The sequence below is a fragment of the Carya illinoinensis genome, chromosome 6 (assembly GCF_018687715.1).
Source record: "Carya illinoinensis cultivar Pawnee chromosome 6, C.illinoinensisPawnee_v1, whole genome shotgun sequence".
In the NCBI taxonomy this organism is placed as follows: Eukaryota; Viridiplantae; Streptophyta; class Magnoliopsida; order Fagales; family Juglandaceae; genus Carya; species Carya illinoinensis.
In genome coordinates, this window is record NC_056757.1 from 12,048,668 (window position 1) to 12,068,085 (window position 19,418).

Genomic DNA, 19,418 nt, shown 5'->3' on the forward strand with positions numbered 1-19,418 from the left:
AAACAAACAAATCAAGCTTTTCTGTCTTCTGATTACACAAAGCAAAAAATGCCTACTCACAAATGACCATACTCGTTCACCTATATGGCACAATCACATGCGCCATAAATGAGTAATATCTGAATCTAGAACATCTGAGATGCTCCACCAATCACTGTACTACCCTAAAGAAAATAAAGACCATCTGTCTTCTTCCCTGTCATTACCACTGAAGAGCCCTTGTAGACTCGAATGACTCCACCTCCAGCTGAATACTGGTAATCAAAGGAGTCAAGAATGCCCAAAGATATAAGATTTTTCTTCAAAGATGGAATATGCCAAACGTTAGACAAGGTTCTAACGATTCCATCATACATCTTAATCTCAACTGAACCAATCCCAACAATATCACAAGCCATATCATTTCCAACCAAAACGGAGTCACCGTTGATTGATTCATAGGTAGTGAACCAATCTATCCTGGAACACATATGGAATGTACAAGCTGAATCCATGACCCACTTGTTACCAAAGTGACCACTAGAACCGCTGACTGCTAGGACAATATCAGAGTCGTTAGACTGTTCAACGCTAACAACATTGGAGGAACTTTTACTTTCCTCCAATCTGGGACACTCATTCTTGTAATAACTAAACCTATGACAGTAGTGACATTTAACATTTTTCTTGTTAAATTTAGAGCTACTACTGGAATTACTCCCACCATAATCCGAACCTCTTCCATTAGATCTACCACCAGAGGAATATTTCACAAACAAACCATTGGCTTGATTGTTTGTGCCTTGTACACCCAATTTTGTTCTCAACTCCTTAGAGTTCAAAGCAGATTTTACATCTACCAAGGAGATGGTATCTCTACCATACAACATCGAGTTCACAAAACTTTCAAATGATACCGGCAATGAACACAACAAAATTAATGCTTGACCCTCATCATCAAGCTTAATATCAATATTTCTTAGATCCATAATAGTTTTATTAAATTCATCTAGATGATCGAAAATAGGAGTACCTTCCCTCATCTTGAGAGTGTATAGTCGTTGCTTCAAATACAAACGGTTGGTGAGCGACTTTTTCATATACAAGCTCTCAAGCTTGGACCAAAGACCGAAAGCGGTCTCCTCATCAGCAACCTCCCTCAAAACTCCATCTGATAGTGACAACAAAATGACACTATGTGCCTTCTCATCTTCTTTTCTTGACGGTGCAGGAGAATCCTCGGATACCTTCCCTTCCAAAGCTTTCGACAAGCCTTGTTGTCATAACAAAGCCTTCATCTTGATGCGCCATAAGCTAAAGCTGTTTTGTCCGTCGAATTTCTCCACTTCAAACTTTGCCATAGCCATTCCTCAAGATTTTGCAAAGAGCTTGACGCTCTGATACCAGTTTGTTGGGAATGGACCAAATAAACACAGGCTAAGTTGAAGTAAATAATAGCGGAAGCAACAAAATGAAAAACAAGCACACAATGAACACCAAGATTTAAGTGGTGCAGCTCAATGTGAGTCTACGTCCACTGTCGGGGTCGGTTTCAACAAATTCACTATGAACAAAGATGGAGTACAAGAGTATTGATCACAAAATCCTTAATCCTAAAGCCCCAATACATCCAATGGACTCTTAGGATTGTATACAAAAGGATTCTTAAAACTCTCTCTAACCTGGCTGCTGAGGTCTCTTCAAAATGAAGAGAAAATGATGTATTTATAGCACAAGGCGCTAATTCAGAACATTCGTGTCGAGCGCACGTTAGGGTTGCATTCTCGCTCGAGCGGACAGTCGAGCGGAGGTCGAGTGGACAGTCGAGCGGAGGTCGAGCGGAACTCTCTGGAAGATTTCGCTCGAGCGAACAGTCGAGCGGAGTTCGAGCGTTACTCTCTGGATGAGTTCGCTCGAGCGGACTATCGAGTGGAGGTCGAGCAGAACTCTCTGGAAGATTTCGCTCGAGCGAACAGTCGAGCGGAGGTCGAGCGGAACTCTCTAGATGAGTTCGCTCGAGCGGACTGTCGAGTGGAGGTCGAGCGGAACTCTCTGGATGAGTTTACTCGAGCAGACTGTAAAGTGGAGGTCGAGCAGAACTCTCTGGATGAGTTCACTCGAGCGGGCTGTCAAGCGGAGGTCGAGCGGAACCTTAGCTTGAGCTAGGGTCGAGCCACAGTCGAGCTAGGGTCAAGCAACAGTCAAGCCAAGCCCCAAAAAATATATTTTCAGCAGGAAATCAAGCCAAACTCAACACCATTCAACCCTTTTTTGCCCAAAAAAGTGAAAAAGAAAATTTACTTTCAATGACAGACACGGTGTTTCAAACAGAAAAGATTGGGGAATGATCTGTGCTTTGTCTAAATTAAAACTCGTCCCTTGGGTATATTATCTGTGGTATTTCTACTTTGAATCAAATTATTTCATCACGTATTTATCTCAACACGTCCTACAGGGTGAAGGGGTCGATCCAAAGTAATAAATATCCCGAGTATTATACAAAATATTAAAAATTAAAAGCTATGAATCTCAATTGGACAAGGCACAGAGTTTTTGAACAAATTTTCATTAAAAATGCTTATGTATTACTGCATAAGAGAAGTGAATCTTGGTGAAACATAAGAATGTTTACGTAACCATAGGTTTGAACATTTTGAGCATAGTCATTTTCTAGGCATGCAGCCGTACGAATTCGTCTCGGGGGGGGGGGGGGGGTGGGGGCAACCAAACAAAGCCCTAGGATTAGCTCAAATGGTAAAGGCTTTCTCGTCTCGGTAGTACGCTCCGGTCTAGAGTTTCCTGGCTGCTAGAGAACATCCAAATGGAGAACTTTCCGTTGAATTACCGAAGTGCACTTGTAGAAACATTTCTCACTGAACTCTCGGAATTAGTCGGAACTTTTTTCTTCGACAACGGATGACCATTAAAAAATAAAAAACCAAACACTTAATCAATGTCGTAGAGGTCTGCTATTAAATTTATAAAAGTAAATGGTCTAATCTCTTGCGGCTGGGATTGGAAACTCTTTTGCTAAGAAAATACAGAGGCGCCCACATACATGAAACAAGTCGAGAAAAATCAGTCACCCACAGAACAGAGCTTGAAACTTACCATTCATATTTGATTGCAACTAAGCTAAAGACAGTAGATAACTGACTGAGTAAACAAAAGAAAATTTCAGAAGGAAATTATAACAAGAATCTTTTTAGAACATTTTACGAAAACAAAGGTGATGGACCAGAGAGAGAGAGCTAGTGTGCGGGAGAGGGTAGTTGTCGCGCCCAAGTCAATATCTACGACTGTAATTAATTTACTAAAGTTCCCGAGCGCTGTGCAGTGTGCCGTAGATCAGTTTGCACTCTTTCAGTGCAATTAGTAATGGAACAAAATATCACTGTTTTGTATCTTTTTTTAGAAATAACATCAGGATTTTTTTAAAAAATTTAAAACAAAACTACCAATTATAAGTACACTATAAATAGTAAATGAATGTAGTAAAAAGTCTCTCTCTCTCTCTAACCATTTTCTCTGAAAACAACAGAGGGGAGTTTGTTAGTCCATTTCAGCTCGACGGTGGCTTGCTGCTGTGGACGAAGGCAGGAGTGTCTCTGTGTGCTGAGGAAGGCAGAGAATTGACTGTGGAGGAAATGGCAAGGATCTGGGAGCGATTGAAGTTGAGTGAGGAAGAGAATACGCTGGTGAGAGTTCAGTGCATTTCCATGGAAAAAGTTTGAGATAAGGGAAAGAGGAGTATAGTGGGAAAGATATGCTCTGAAAGAAAGATAGGGAGGGAAGTGGTTAGATCTACAATGGAGAAAATATGGAGGGTGGAGAGACCTATGGAATTTTAGGAAATTGGGAATAACAGTTTCATTATTACGTTTGCATCGAAGAATGATAAGGTGAAAGTTATGGGAGGCTGTCCATGGTTGTTTGACAACTATTTGTTTGTGCTGAAGGACTACGATGGTGATACACAACTACATTTGATAAGCTTCGATAAGGTTAGTTTCTTGATTCATATGCTTAATTTGCCATTAAGTTGTATGACAATTGAGATGGGGAAGCAGATAGGTGATTCTGTAGGGTTGGTTAGAGAGATTGATGTTTAGGAGGATGGTGTGGCTTGGGGCAGAGTGCTGAGGGTACAAATTGAATGTGACTTGAAACAACCTTTGGCTAGGGGTCGAACCATTGATGTGGATGGGAAGAGGATGTGAATTCCTTTTCAGTATGAGAAACTACCAAAATTCTGTTATTATTGTGGTAGAATTGTACATGAAAAGGGAGGCTGTGGGGAAGGACAAAAGGGAAGAAAGGGAGGGGACTTGCAATATGGTGCTTGGATGAGAGCCATTCCAAGGAATCGTAGATGGATGGATAGGAAGAGAGAGTCAATGTTTACTGAATCTGGAAGAGATGATACTCAAGGATCATTTACAGGTTCAAAAGATGTGGGGGATTCTATGGATGGAAAGGAGAGGGAGAAGGAGGCTGAAGGGAGTAATGTGGAAGAGAAAGGGGTGGAAGGGAGTGTGGAAGGAAGTGGAAAGAAAAGTATAGTAATTCATGAAGTAGTAAAGGAGGGTGAGAGGGTGGTGAGGAGTTCTGGTCAGAAAGAGAAGCAGGATAGTCAGTTGATCCTAGTTAATTTAGTTGTGCAAGATGAAGATGAAGTAACAAGGGAGGAGATGGTGGTGGAGGCAGTACAAGGAAGTCAGGAGAATTTGCATGAAGGTAAGAAGGCTAATTGGAAGAGAAGAGCTAGAGGTAGACCACCCTCAAGTAAACTGAAACTTTCAAATGCTATTAAAAAAAAAGAGGTTCTTATTGTATAGAAAGAGAGGAGGTTGTTGAAGATGCTAAGCAAATTAGAATGGATGGGATGCAGGCTTTTGAGATGGAAAGGTTGGGGGCAATGGCTGCTGAGCAGCCCCGCCTAACATTATGAAAATCATCAGCTGGAACTGCCAAGGGATTGGCAACCCTCGAACAGTTCAAGACCTTTGCCTGATGGCAAGGGAGAATAAGGCCAACATGGTTTTCTTGATTGAAACCATGAGTAAAGCAAGTAAATTAGAAAGATTAAAAAGTAGACTTGGTATGGAAGGTTGCTTTGTTGTAGATTCAATTAGGAAGAAAGGGGGATTAGCTTTGTACTGGAGAAACAGTGAGGAAGTGGAAATTAAGAGCTATTCTACTTGGCATATCAATGTTGAGGTTAGTGAGGAGGGACAAGGCACAAAGTGGTTATTCACTGGGTTCTATGGATATCCTGAGACAAGGAAGAGGATGTTTTCTTAGGATTTGTTGAGAAGGTTAAAACCTAGGGAGCAGGAACCATGGTGTGTGGTAGGAGACTTTAATGAGATTCTTGTTCAAACTGAAAAGGTAGGGAGTCGACAAAGAGCTAAATTTCAAATGAATCAATTTAGAGGAGCTTTAGAGGATACTTTGTTGTATGATTTGGGATGTAGAAATGGTTTCTATACGTGGAGTAATAGGCATAATGACCTCTCATTCACAAAGGAGAGGTTAGATAGATGTGTGGCCAATAACAAATGGATGGAAATGTTCAGAAGTGCTAGTGTGAAGGGGTTGTTAGCAAGGAGCTCAGACCATCTACCTTTGTTGGTATTGACAAAAGGAAATGAGGAGAGATTGAGAAGGGGGCATGTGATGACCCGCTTTTACGTGTATTTTCACTGAAGGGTTGTTTTTAATTTAATTAATATATTGGTTTATTTATTTTAAATTAATGTATTTTAAATTGATTTTAATTTATTTGATGTTGTGTTTAATTTATTTTAGTCGTTTTACGGTTTTTAATATCGTTTTCAGCAGATCAGTTTTTGGTTACCGGAGTGAGGATTGGACCTCATTTCTTTTCTTTTCTCTTTTTATTTTTCCCTTTTCCTTTTTATTTTTCTTCTTTTCTTTCTTTTTCTTCTTCTTTCTTCTTCCTCCTCTCTCGCGTACGCACAGCAGCCCCTTTTCTCTCCTTCCCGTCGCCGCTTGTTTGTCAGCCCAGTGCGCCGCCGTCTGGCCACTGTGTAGTGTACCACCCCCATCATTATCTTCCCCTTCCATCAAAGATCATCCCCACCAATTTTCAGAGCCATCGGACCAGCCGTTGCCGCCACGCACGGTTGGAAGTCACGGCACCTGCCCTGTTTTTCTCCCCTGTCGGAGGTTGCTTTCGTAGCCCAGAACCGCCGCTCTCTAGAGGCGTGGCCTACATCACCCACACAGTTTTCTTCCCCTCTCACCAGTGAACATCCCCACCAAGTTTCACCTCCATCCGAGCTACCGTTAACCACCACGAGCTCCTCCAAGCCACACAGTTTTTCACTGATTCCGGTGTCGTCGCACCACCTCCGGCCACCATCTCTTCACAAATTCTTCCCCTACCTCTTGCTGACGTAACCCACCCATTTCTGGCCTCAGTCCATTGCCGGAGTAGCTCCCACGAGCTCAACTCCGATTTGGCCTTTTTCCGCTTCCACCGTCATTTCCACCACCACCCACGACCAAAACTCACTTCCCTTAGTTTCATAAATATCTCAAGACCATTCTTTATCAATTTTGTACCTTGGTTTGTCCCCGTTCAAAAGTGGGTAATTTATTACCCACGGCAACAGTGTAAATTACACTGTTATGTTGCTTTTCCTCCGCCGTTTGTAACACTGCGAGCTTTCAAAAAATACCGTATAGGGCTGTAAGTATTTTTCAAACTCTACTTTTAGATTTAAATGTATTATGCTCTTACAATATTTATTTATCTGCTGGTCGGTTGATTCTGGACTGAGTCCGAGGAGTTCGGGGGTCGGATGGATTGAGGATGAAGTTGCTTGATGTGTTGATTTGTGATTGCTTGATTATTTGTGCTATGAGGTGTGCGTTACATATTGCATACATGTGCATTTTATTTTAAGTGAGAAAAACCTTGTTTTGTTGGCATAAATGGTTTTCGGGTGCGTGTGTTTCACGAGCCCAAGCCGGGATGGGTTATTATCTCGGTGGAGCTCCTTTGGTCACTCGAGAGTGGATAATACTGAGTGACATCCCCTGGGTTGTCGTTGGGCGACGACTGGATCGCACAATACGGTAACACTGTCGTGTCGACTCCGTAGTCCCTAGAGTGGCAGGGACTAGAGGATGGCCTGGCCAGGTACGCGCTAGGCACGAGTCTGGGCATTGCTAGTTTAGGTGTCGCATGCGTAGTCATTACCTACGGTGTGGCATAGAGCCAGGGTGTACGGATGATCCCTAGGAGAGATCATGGTGCATGCATAATTGGTTTGTTTTTATGGTTTTCAGATGCGAGCCATTTTCTAGGAAAATAACGAGGTTTCATTTTGAGGCTTTTGATCCATTTTCTGGGAAAAATGGTGGATTGGGCCATTATCTGGGATAATGGCGAGACTTGGTTTTAAGCGTTATGTTTTTAGGCCAAATGGGTTTTTGGCGTGTGTGGAAAAATATGGTTTTACGGGACATGTGCATTGGTTTTTCTTTCATACATATTGTTGAGTTTTATATGTTTTTATCTAGTGGTGTTTGGATTTTAGTTACCTGCGACACCATTTTTGGTTCTGTAGATTTTGGTGTAGAGTTCGAGGAAGAGGAAGAGGCTGAGCCTGAGGATGTGGCTCCGCCGGAGTTCTGAGTTAAAGTTTAAGCTTAGTTGTTTGGTTTAAAATTATATTTGTGCTTTGTAATATTTTATTATGTATGTTTTGAACAGTGTTGTATTAAATTAAGAAAAAATTCTAGTACTTTGTTATTGACTTTGCTATCCGCTGCGTGTTTCTCGTGCACATTCGTTGCTTTTACACACACTTGACACTCGTCGAGAGGATGGTGACCCGAGTTGTCATCATCCAGACGTCTCGATTTTCTCGTGTCCGTGCATGGGGATTTGGGGGCGTCACAGGTGGTATCAGAGCAGTTTGGCTCTGGATAAAACCACATGTCCCGTAGGTAGTACCAGAATGTTTTTAAAGTTGTGTTTTAAAATGTATGTTAAGTAAAGTTGCTATTTGATTTGTTTTATTTGTTTAAACTTGTTTGCTTGTTTTTATTTATTTTGTTATGTTATTGCATGCTGGTTTCTTTTGTTTCTGACTATGTGGTGTTGGTTTGGTTTTTAATTTTATGTTGGTTTTATTTGTTTTCTTAAGGGGGTCAAAGGTTGTGTTGTGGCAGGAAAAATGGTGAGACCAAGGAAATCTACTCAGGAGCCACAGGATGATACATCGAGAGATGACTCCATAGCCCAAGCGATACGGCAAATGACGGAGTTCATGCAACAGAATTTTGGGCCACAGCAGGCAAGGCCTTGGCCACAACAAGGGGGTCTTTGGCCACAACAAGAAGGGTCTTGGCCGCAACAAGGAGGGCTTTGGCCACAACCAGGAGGTCCTTGGCATCATTAGGGAGGGCCTTGGCTATACCCAGGAGGGCCTAGTAGCATGGTGCAAGCCGGATGCACCTATGAGCGCTTTCTGGCGCATAGAACTCCACACTTCACTGGAGAAGAGGATCCACTTCAAGCTGAAAAGTGGATCAAAGACTTGGAAAGAACTTTTGAGGTGTGTGGTTGCACCAAGGCACAACAAGTACTCTACGCCAGCTATCTGTTGCAAGGCACTGCTTCTGATTGGTGGGATACCAAGAGGGTAATGCTGGAATCAGAATTGGGATCTTTCACCGCTGTGACCTGGCAGCGCTTCAAAAAAGAGTTTAATAATCGCTTCTTTCCCGCTTCTGTAAGGAAGCAAAAGGCAAGAGAGTTCTCAAGTTTGGTCCAAGGGAGCATGACAGTGGAACAGTACACCCGAAGATTTATAGAACTTGGGCGATTTGCTCCCCACCTCATCGCCACAGAGGAAATGTGAGCTGAGCATTTCCAGGAGGGTCTACGTCCTGATATACGCCGTATGGTGTTCAGCCACCAGATATCCACTTTTCAGGATTTAGTGGATGTGGCCACCCTTATAGAGCGAGAGAATAATCTGAGTATGGGCTCCCCTCAAGGACATAAGAGGCGGAATTTTTCTGGTGAAGGAAGTAGCTTGGGTTCGCCTCAAAAATTTGTTTAGCGGACCGGAACTCGACCGCAAGCATCCTCAGGTGTTCGTATGGGAGGACGTGTGCCAGTTTATGGAGTTTGTAATAGAGCCCATGTGGGTGAGTGCCCTTCTGGTGGGGCTCGATGCTATAATTGTGGCCAGCAGGGTCACTTTGTCCATGAGTGTCTGAGGCCAGTTCAAGGAAGCCGTGGAGGTAGACGCGGTGGAAGAACAAATCCAAGACAAGCAGTGCTTGCACTTGTTTGATTCGGCTGCTTCACAATCATTTGTATCTTCCACGTTTACTCGGATGTGCAATTTGATTGCGGAACCTTTACCAAAGTCATTGGTAGTGGCTCTACCCAATGGTGAAATGGTATGGTGTTCGAAGGTTGCTTTGGGATGCCCATTAAATTTTGATGGAAGGTTCTTGGATGCTGATTTGGTGGTATTTAAGCTGTTGGGTTTTGATATCATCCTAGGAATGGATTGGCTATACCAATATTCTGCGAATATTAATTGCAGAAGTCGGGTAATTAGCTTTCAGTTTCCAAATAGTGATTGTCTGGAATTTACGGAAAGTAAGTTAAAAGAAAAACCGGTAATTATATCGGCAATTCAAGCAAGAAGAGAGATTGCATGGGGAGCGGATGCCTTCTTAGTTCAGATGGTGTCTACGTCGTCTGAGAAGAAGTCTTTGGTAGACATTCCCGTTGTGGAAGAATTTCCAGACGTGTTTGTGGATAACTTGCCTGGGCTACCCCCTGTTCGAGAAATGGAGTTTGTTATAGACTTGAAACCTGGAGCGGCTCCTGTACATAAAGCTCCTTACCACATGGCACTGGCTGAATTAAAAGAGTTGAAGACTCAGTTGCAAAAGCTGGTAGATAAGGGGTTCATTCAACCAAGTACTTCGCCGTGGGTGCGCCAGTTCTGTTTGTTAAAAAGAAAGATGGAACCCTCCGTATGTGCATTGATTATCGGGAATTAAATAAGGTGACCATCAAAAATAAATATCCTCTCCCACAAATCGATGATTTGTTTGATCAGCTGCAAAGAGCAGCTGTGTTCTTGAAGATTGATTTGAGGTCAGGATACTACCAGTTGAGGATCAGAGACAAGGATGTGCCCAAAACTGCTTTCAGGTCGAGATATGGGTATTATGAATTTAAGGTGATGCCGTTTGGATTAGCCAATGCCCCTGCTGCTTTCATGGATTTAATGAATCGAGTATTTCGACCTTATCTAGATTCTTTTGTGGTAGTATTCATTGATGATATTCTGATTTATTCTCGAGACGTTGAAGAGCATGTGTGTCATCTTTGTGTAGTTCTTGGGAAATTAAGAGAACACCAGTTGCATGCTAAGCTCAGCAAGTGTGAATTCTGGTTGGAAGAAGTCAGATTTCTTGGGCATGTGATTTCCCGATACGGAGTGGCCGTTGATCCTAGTAAGGTGGAAGCCATTTTGTCATGGCAGCGGTCGACTACAGTGCACGAGATCCGAAGTTTCTTGGGACTTGCCGGATATTACCAAAGATTTGTGGAGGGATTTGCTCGCCTATCCGAACCTCTCACAGCTTTGACTCGGAGGAATGCAGAATTTGTTTGGTCAGATAAGTGTGAGAGAAGCTTTCAAGAATTGAAGAACAGGTTGACGACGGCACCAGTGTTAGCGCTTCCAGAACCGCATAAGCCATTCATAGTCTTCAGCGATGCGTCTAAATTCGGATTGGGTTGTGTCCTTATGCAAGAAGGACGTGTTGTTGCTTATGCATCTCGTCAGCTAAAGGATCATGAGAAGAATTATCCGACGCACGATTTGGAATTGGTTGCGATTGTTTTTGCTCTTAAGATCTGGCAGCACTTTTTATATGGGGAAGCTTGTGAAGTATACACCGATTACAAGAGCTTGAAGCACTTGTTTTCCCAAAAGAATCTGAACATGAGGCAGAGATGATGGCTAGAGTTAATCAGTGACTACCAGTGTGAGATCAAGTATCATCCGAGGAAGGCAAATATAGTTGCTGATGCTTTGAGCCGAAAATCGCACTTGGAAGATGAAGCCGAGCCGTCAGAATTGGATTCTTTGCTTTGTGGGATGAGAAGGCTCCTTATTGAAAAAGTTCACAGCAAGAAGATATTTTATCTTCAGTTCTTGATATTCGGGTAACTGATTTTGAGGAATTGAAGACTCTTCAAAGGAAGGATCCGAAGCTGCTGGATATCAGGAAAAGAGTCAGAAAATCTCGAGGGTCGTTGCACTATAGTATGGATAAAGATGGAAATGGAATTCTTCAGTTTCGAGATCGTAGAGTGATCCCCAAAGATTCAGAATTTAAGGAGTGGATCGTGGCAAAAGCTCATGCAGCCCCTTATTCAGTTCATCCCGGCAGTACGAAGATGTACCGAGACTTGAAGAAAAATTATTGGTGGGATGGAATGAAGAGGGATATTGCCTTGTATGTTGAGAAATGCCACACATGCCGTCAAGTCAAGGCCGAGTATCAAAGACCCGCAGGTATGCTCCAACCCCTCCCTATTCCTGAGTGGAAATGGGATGACATCACGATGGACTTTGTAGTGGGCTTGCCGAGAATGCCTAGTAGGAAAAATTCTGTTTTGGTGATTGTTGACTGGTTAACGAAGAGTACTCATTTCTTGTCTGTTAATAACACTGATTCCTTGGGTAAGTTGACCCGTTTGTACGTCAAGGAGATAGTACGGTTGCACAGCATACCAAAGAGCATAGTGTCGGATCGAGACCCAAGGTTTACGTCTCAGTTCTGGAAGAGTTTGCAGGCAGCATTGGGTACCAAGTTGAAGTTCAGTACTACATATCACCCGCAGACAGACGGCCAATCAGAGCGCACCATTTAGACCCTTGAAGACATGTTGCGAGCATGTGTCATGGAATTTCAAGGGAGTTGGGAAAACCATTTGCCGCTCATAGAGTTTGTGTATAATAATAGCTTCCATGCAACCATTCAGATGGCTCCTTATGAAGCTCTCTATGGAAGGAAGTGCAGATCGCCTTTGTGCTGGGATGAAGTCGGAGAGAGTAAGATAATTGGAACCGAAATAATTCAAAAGATGCAAAGTCAAGTCCAGATCATCAGAGATAAAATGGCGGCAGCTCAGAGTCGTTAGAAAAGCTACGCTGATACCAGGAGGAGAGAGTTATCTTTTGAAGAAGGTGATTGGGTTTATCTCAAAGTCTCTCCCCTGAGAGAAGTTAAGCATTTTGGTAAAAAGAGGAAACTGGATCCGAGATATGTCGGCCCTTTTCAGATTTTGGAGAAGGTAGGGTCCGTCGCCTATAGATTTGCTTTGCCAGAATATTTTGGGGATATTCATGATGTCTTCCATGTATCATCCTTAAAGAAGAGCTTTGGACAACAAGAGCCAGGCTTTGTCAACCCAGAGAGTATTCAGTTGCAACTGGACCTTACTTATGAGGTTGTTCCGTTGCAGATCATGGATTGGAAGGAGCAACAGTTGAGATTCAAGATGATACCTTTGGTTAAGGTGGCATGGGGAGATCCGTTAGCTCAAGATTTCTCTTGGGAGAGAGTAGTTGACATGAGAGAGCAGTACCCCTACTTGTTTGAGTAAAAGACGGTACGTCTCTTAATCTTGGTCACATGTGGTTTATGTGGAATTATGTGGCTTGTTTCAAGTCGGTGTTTGATCTTGCAAATTTTGAGGACGAAATTTGTTTTAAGGGGGGAGGATGTGATGACCTGCTTTTACGTGTATTTTCACTGAAGGGTTGTTTTTAATTTAATTAATATAGTGGTTTATTTATTTTAAATTATTGCATTTTAAATTGATTTTTAATTTATTTGATGTTGTGTTTGATTTATTTAGTCGTTTTACGGTTTTTAATCTCGTTTTCGGCGGATCTGTTTTGGTTTCTGGAGTGAGGACTGGACCTTATTTCTTTCCTCCATCTTTTCTTTTCTCTTTTTCTCTTTTCTTTCTTTTTCTTTTTCTTTTTCTTTCTATTTCCCTCCCTTTCTTTCCCGTGCGTTTTCCCCCTCCCCCGTGCATTTCTCTCTCTCTCTCTCTCTCTCCTCTCCTTCACGCCGAAAGCTCCAGCCACCCAGACCCACCGCTGCCGGCCACCGTGCAGCACACCACCACCACCAATCTCTTCCCCTCCCTTCGGTGAACCACCCCACAAATTTCCACAGCCAACGGAGCCGCCGTTTAGCCGGAAAACCACCATCAAGCCAAACGGCTTTTGCTCCGTTTTGCCGCCGTCGCTCCACCTCCGGCCACCACCTCTTCACCACTTCATCACCGACTCCTTGCCGTCCTAACCCACCCATTTCTGGCCTCGATCCGTCGTCGGAACAGGTCCCATGAGCTAGTTTCCGATTTGGGCGTTTAAGCCCTTCCTCCGTCGTTTTCGCCGCCACCCACGGCCAAACTCCACTTTCCTTAGCTTCATAAATATCCCTAGACCATTCCCTATCAATCCCGAGTTTTGGTTTATCCCCGTTCAAAAGTGGGTATTTTACAACCCACAGCCACAGTGAAATTTCACTGTTACGTTATTTTTCCTCCGCCGTTTGCAACGCCGCAAGCTTTCAAAAAATACCATATAGCACTGTAAGTATTTTTCAAACCCTAATTTTAGATTTAAATATATTTTTCTCATTCAATAAATATTTATCTGTTGGTTGGTTGATTCTAGACTGAGTCCGAGGAGTTCGGGAGTCGAATGGTTTGAGGACAGAGTGCTTGGTTTTGGTTGTTTGTGATTGCTTGATTATTTGTACCATGAGGTGTGGGTTACAGATTGCATACATGTGTATTTTATTTTAAGTGAGAAAAACCATGTTTTGTTGGCATAAATGATTTTCGGGTGCGTGTGTTTCACGAGCCCAAGCCGAGATGGGTTATTATCTCGGTGGAGCTCCTCTGGTCACTCGGGAGTGGATAATACTGAGTGACATCCCCTGGGTTGTCGCAAGGTGACGACCGGATCACACGATACGGTAATGCTGTCGTGTCGACTCCATGGTCCCTAGAGTGGCGGGGACTAGAGGATGGCCTGGCCAGGTAGGCACTGGGCGCGAGTCTAGGCATCCCTTGTTTAGGTGTCACATGCGTAGTCGTTACCTGCGGTGTGGCACAGAGCCAGGGTGTGCGGATGATCCCTAGGGGAGATCATGGTGCATGCATAATTGGTTTGTTTTTATGGTTTTCGGATGCGGGGTTTGGTTTTGAGGATTTTGATCCATTTTCTAGGAAAATGGTGGTTTGGGCCATTATCTGGGATAATGGCAAGGCTTGGTTTTAAGCGTTATGGTTTTTGGCGTACGTGGAAAAATATGGTTTTACGGGACATGTGCATTGGTTTTTCTTTCATACATATTGTTGAGTTTTATATGTTTTTATGTAGTGGTGTTTGGATTTTAGTTACCTGCGGCACCATTTTTGGTTCCGTAGATTTTGATGCAGAGTTCGAGGAAGAGGAGGAGGCTGAGCCCGAGGATGCGGCTCTGCCGGAGTTCTGAGTTAAAGTTTAAGCTTAGTTGTTTGGTTTAAAATTATATTTGTGCTTTGTAATATTTTATTATGTATGTTTTGAATAGCCTTGTATTAAATTAAGAAAAAATTCTGGTATTTAGTTATTGACTTTGCTATCCGCTGCGTGTTTCTCGTGCACATTCGTTGCTTTTACACACACTTGACACTCGTCGATAGGATGGTGACCCGGGTTGTCATCATCCGGATGTCTCAATTTTCCCGTGTCCATGCGTGGGGATTTGGGGGCGTCACATTGAGTCTCATAAGCAGTCACTCAAACTTCTAAACAGTCCTCAGTTTGTTTTTCACTATTATTGATGAATCCACTGCTGATAAGGGTACAGTTAGTCCGTTAAAGCAATGATTTTTTGTCCCATCTTACTCAATTTATATGAAATAGTTCATATAAATATTACACATATGCCTAAATAGAGTAATGCATTGAGCTGGAGATGAGTTGGTTAAAGTCACATTCAAGATTAGCAATAATTCAAAGTGATGAGCTGCTTTCAATTTAAATTATTAAACTGTCAATCATTTTCAGACCTAGTTGTCAATACAATTTAATGCCCTGCAGATTTCATTGGGATCATGCAGCAATAACATGGGTTGGGGAATTGCATGGTTATATAGGAAGCCTTATAGCCTTTAATTCAAGCATTGGAAAATCATTCATGTAATGCATGTATATTGCTGCATGCAACCTAAATATTTAGCCCAAGGCCTCTGTACGTAAGAAAGATTCATCCAATCATTGGGAATTAACCAATTCTAACAATGGTTCTGTAGTATTAAGTCAAAGACACATTAATGGATAAATTTAATATTCCCAATTGGACACTTAACATAGGAAACGTTGGAAGATGGAAAGTCCAGGTAGGGAAGAGTGATGGTGGTCAAACCTTTAATATATTTGGCACACTATATGAAAGGTTTGACATTAGATGGTATATGTAATAACACAGTCCAGGTTTCTTGTAAGACAATACAGGAATAATTTTCCACCATTGCCTTACAATGACACCACGAATGTTTTTGGAGTTGAATATAAATATGGAAATGTAAATGATGTGGTCCAAATTCATAAGTGGAAGTGCGTTAAATTTGCCTGAATATTTAAGTTTAAGCATTATGGTATCATGCCTAGTGTGATTCGCACTGATAAATTGAGCTAAATTGGGAATGAAAGGGGGATAGGGTAAACGAAGGCATAAAGCATAAAAAAAATAATTGGTTTAGTATTTTGGACTGATAGAGTAGTCCATAAAGGGCGTGAAATGGACATTTTAAAAAAAGGCCTAAACCAATGCAAATAGAATATTGGTTTACTGACTATAAGCTGGTTGCAAGCTCGTGAAATGGACATGTTAAGAAATAATTATTATATGCAAGTAATTATAGAATGGGATGGAAGGATAAATCGAGCTAAAAGGGCGTGGTATCAGACATTTTAGATAAAGGCATAAATAAAACTTGTAGATACTTGGACAATTGCTGTAATTCCATGGTCCCTAAAAGTCTGAACTTGAGATTTCTATTATACAGAGTCATAATTCAACTAAACTAAACCACTAATTATATACCATGCACAAAAAAATAAAAACATAAAAATAGGACGATCACAATTACAACAAGTTACTTTAATATTCTATTATACAGAATAGTTCGTTTGATTGGATAAAACGTTGCTGAACGACTCTTGTAATCCTTTCACATGATGAAGACAACGTGTAAGCCTATGACTAAAGAAGCATATCATTTCAGGATAACTATGGGCCTAATGGTTCTCTCATTTTGTGAAACTGAGTTATCTTAACGTTGTCTTAAGTGGTGTCAAATTCATGCACTGAATAACGTTTACAATCTAGTGTTAAAAGTTATATATTTTTTAACATGTCAGAAGAGAAAGCTATCAAAACAGACAAGCTTGGCCAAAAAAGCCATTGGGTCCCACAAATGTTAAAATTTTTAACATGTTCTTCAAAGTGGTGATCTTATGCAGATTGTATATAATACTTTATGCCAAATCAGCTATCCATCAACATATATTTGATTTACCAATGCTGTCAAGAATATTTGAACACAAAGATAAGCATGTGACAAGGTCCACAAAATGATATCTCTGATCTCATCTAGGTTAAATTATAAATGTAGTTTTATATAGCATGTTCTCAGGCAGCCCTAAATCCATACATGTGTAGCATACATTGGCAGATCTAGTAAAACAAAAGATATACGGGAACACTACATTTTAATAGACAGAATCTTATTGCTGGGCAGCCCATTTAATATACATTAAAAGCCCGAAATAAGCAAATACAAGTAGCTATAATTCCCAAATGGCCAAGGAATGGAGCACGCGGGAAAGTAAAACATTAGTTTCCACTGGTGGGATTTTAACGTTTGAGAGTCAGTACTGCCCGTGGTTAAAGTCTCTGAGCATGAAGTGACCAAAGCTAGATTTACATCAATATCTTGTCGGTACCAATTTCCAGATCGTGAGAAGGTGCTCTGGACTCCAGTAGGGTGAGGAAGTAAGCAACTGGTGGGGTTCATAGTGAGCTGCAAAAACTTTAGCTGGATTCTCAAACCCTATTGCGAGTGACAGAAAACTCACGGAGCTCTAAAGACATAGCTCAACATTTTGCTGCCAAACTAACCAACAGAGGCAAGAAAAGGTTAATAGATTTTTAACCCCACAAGCTCCAACTTTACTTTACAAGATAAGCCAAGTCTTTTTTATGTGAATGGTTTTCTGTTAAATCATATAATTCTTAAGATCATATGCTTGTTTTCAAAGTCAGCATATATGTTGAGTTAGATCTGAATTCTGATTTTAGGGAATATTTTTAATATATGGCAGGAACTTTGAAGATAGATATTGAGCCAAAAAATAGGTCATACTAGGGTTTGCATATAAGGAATAAGTAGAAGAACATAGTGAAACAACAACATGGGTAGTTGTCGTTGTTGTCCTAGTGGTGAAGGCAATGGTTTTTCAAGCATGTTGCTAAGACAAGTGGGGTAATTACTATAGCAGCATACACGGTGTTGAGGTGTTTAGAAATCTTGTGGTTTACTGTATGATGTAATGTTTGGACAAAAAATCACCACTTCAATCCAGAAAATGTATGTTTTCAGAAAGCATACATTAGAAAAGTCCTACAGATTAAATGGAGACTAGAACTTCATAAATCCTGCCCGAAATAGAATACAACATTCAAATATAATCCATGTATATAACCATGTGATAATGGAATGTTGTCTCTGGGTTGATCTTCAAATGACTCCAATGTAATAAATCCATCTAATGTGATAAGGTGGCACCAGTGATCATAGGAATTTCTGGAGATGCAAGGGAAATTCCTCATCTCATTATCGCGGTTATGTCAAAAAAACTAGCTTTTGTGTTCCACCTGCACTAGGTGGGAAAATTCGAAACTTTATGTCACAATTAATTTCAAAATATGTTTTGCACTTTTATTCATATTTTTTTTTTTATGGAAATATGCTTCATGCATTCATTCATTCAATAACGAAGTTACAGCTGTGACTTATCAGTACAGAGAACTAGACTATATAAGTCAACTAATGCATATGCTCAGGAGCTTCCCCGCACATGGCAGACATCGTCTAAACTTCTAAAAAGCTCACAAATACCAGAGCTAGGATGACCCCTCCAACCTCCAGGAAGGTGGATTACGGGAGACAACATCCACTAACAGACAGACCAAAGCAAAAACGACACAAAACCAAAAAACCAACAAACCACAATAAAAACAACAACGAACTACACAACCCACAAACAGACAGCAAACCAAGCACCAGCAAGAGCTTGACGGAAACACCACCCCAGGCGACGACATCTGGAGTCCAAGAACAGCACGAGCACCCAGCTCGCGTACGGACCACAAACCTCCACTGTAGAGGTCGGCCGTACGTCCACCAGCCGTAGCATCATCCGCCATACCCCACTCGCACAAACCCCCGGTTGTGTCCAATCAAAAACTCAACACTCCACTCGGTTTAAACAAGGATAACAGAACAAGACCACAAACAAAACAGAAAATAGACGATCAAAAAACACCACGGGCAGAGCAAACCACACTAAGTGGAGGTCCGACGGGCAGTCGATGAACACCCAGAGTCGAAGGACCCAGAAAAGTCATGTTTGAACCGGCAGGTGGCTCCACGGTGGCTCGTGACATCCACGCGCTGAAGCAGGCCGAGACACCGTCCCGCGCGTTCGGGCTGCGCGCCCCTCCATTTGGCACTGCATTCGGTGGTCCTGAAGATCGACGGCTGGCCAACGTTTTGGTGGAGCGCTTGTTGAAGAACGGTGACTGGATCTAACCCCATCGGAGATGCCCTTTATTTGCCTGAAAACACAAAAACACACGAAAAAAAAAAAACAGAAACACAAAAAAAAGAAAAGGAGGGGGGGAGAGAGCCGAAGCTCCCACCCCCGTCGATCGCTCAGGGGGTTGGCGAGTTTTGAGAAGGAAAAAATTTCATCTAAATGTGACATATTCTGTAACCTGCGAAACTGAAGCATATTTTCAGGCAAATTCAAACATCCCCACCATTACTTGGAACAATTAATTGTATATTAAGAACTCGAGAAAAAGTTAGGAAAAAGTAACATGTTGATAAACTTTCACAACAATCTTATTTGAACATGTATTAGTGAAACATGTTGATTGTTGTATCACTAATATAGGAATATACATAGTAGGTAGTAATGGTGATATCTGTAAAAAGAGGCTGGAGGGGAAGAATTAGACCTCAACATCCACTCATAGTATCAAGCCAAATTGATGAAGCT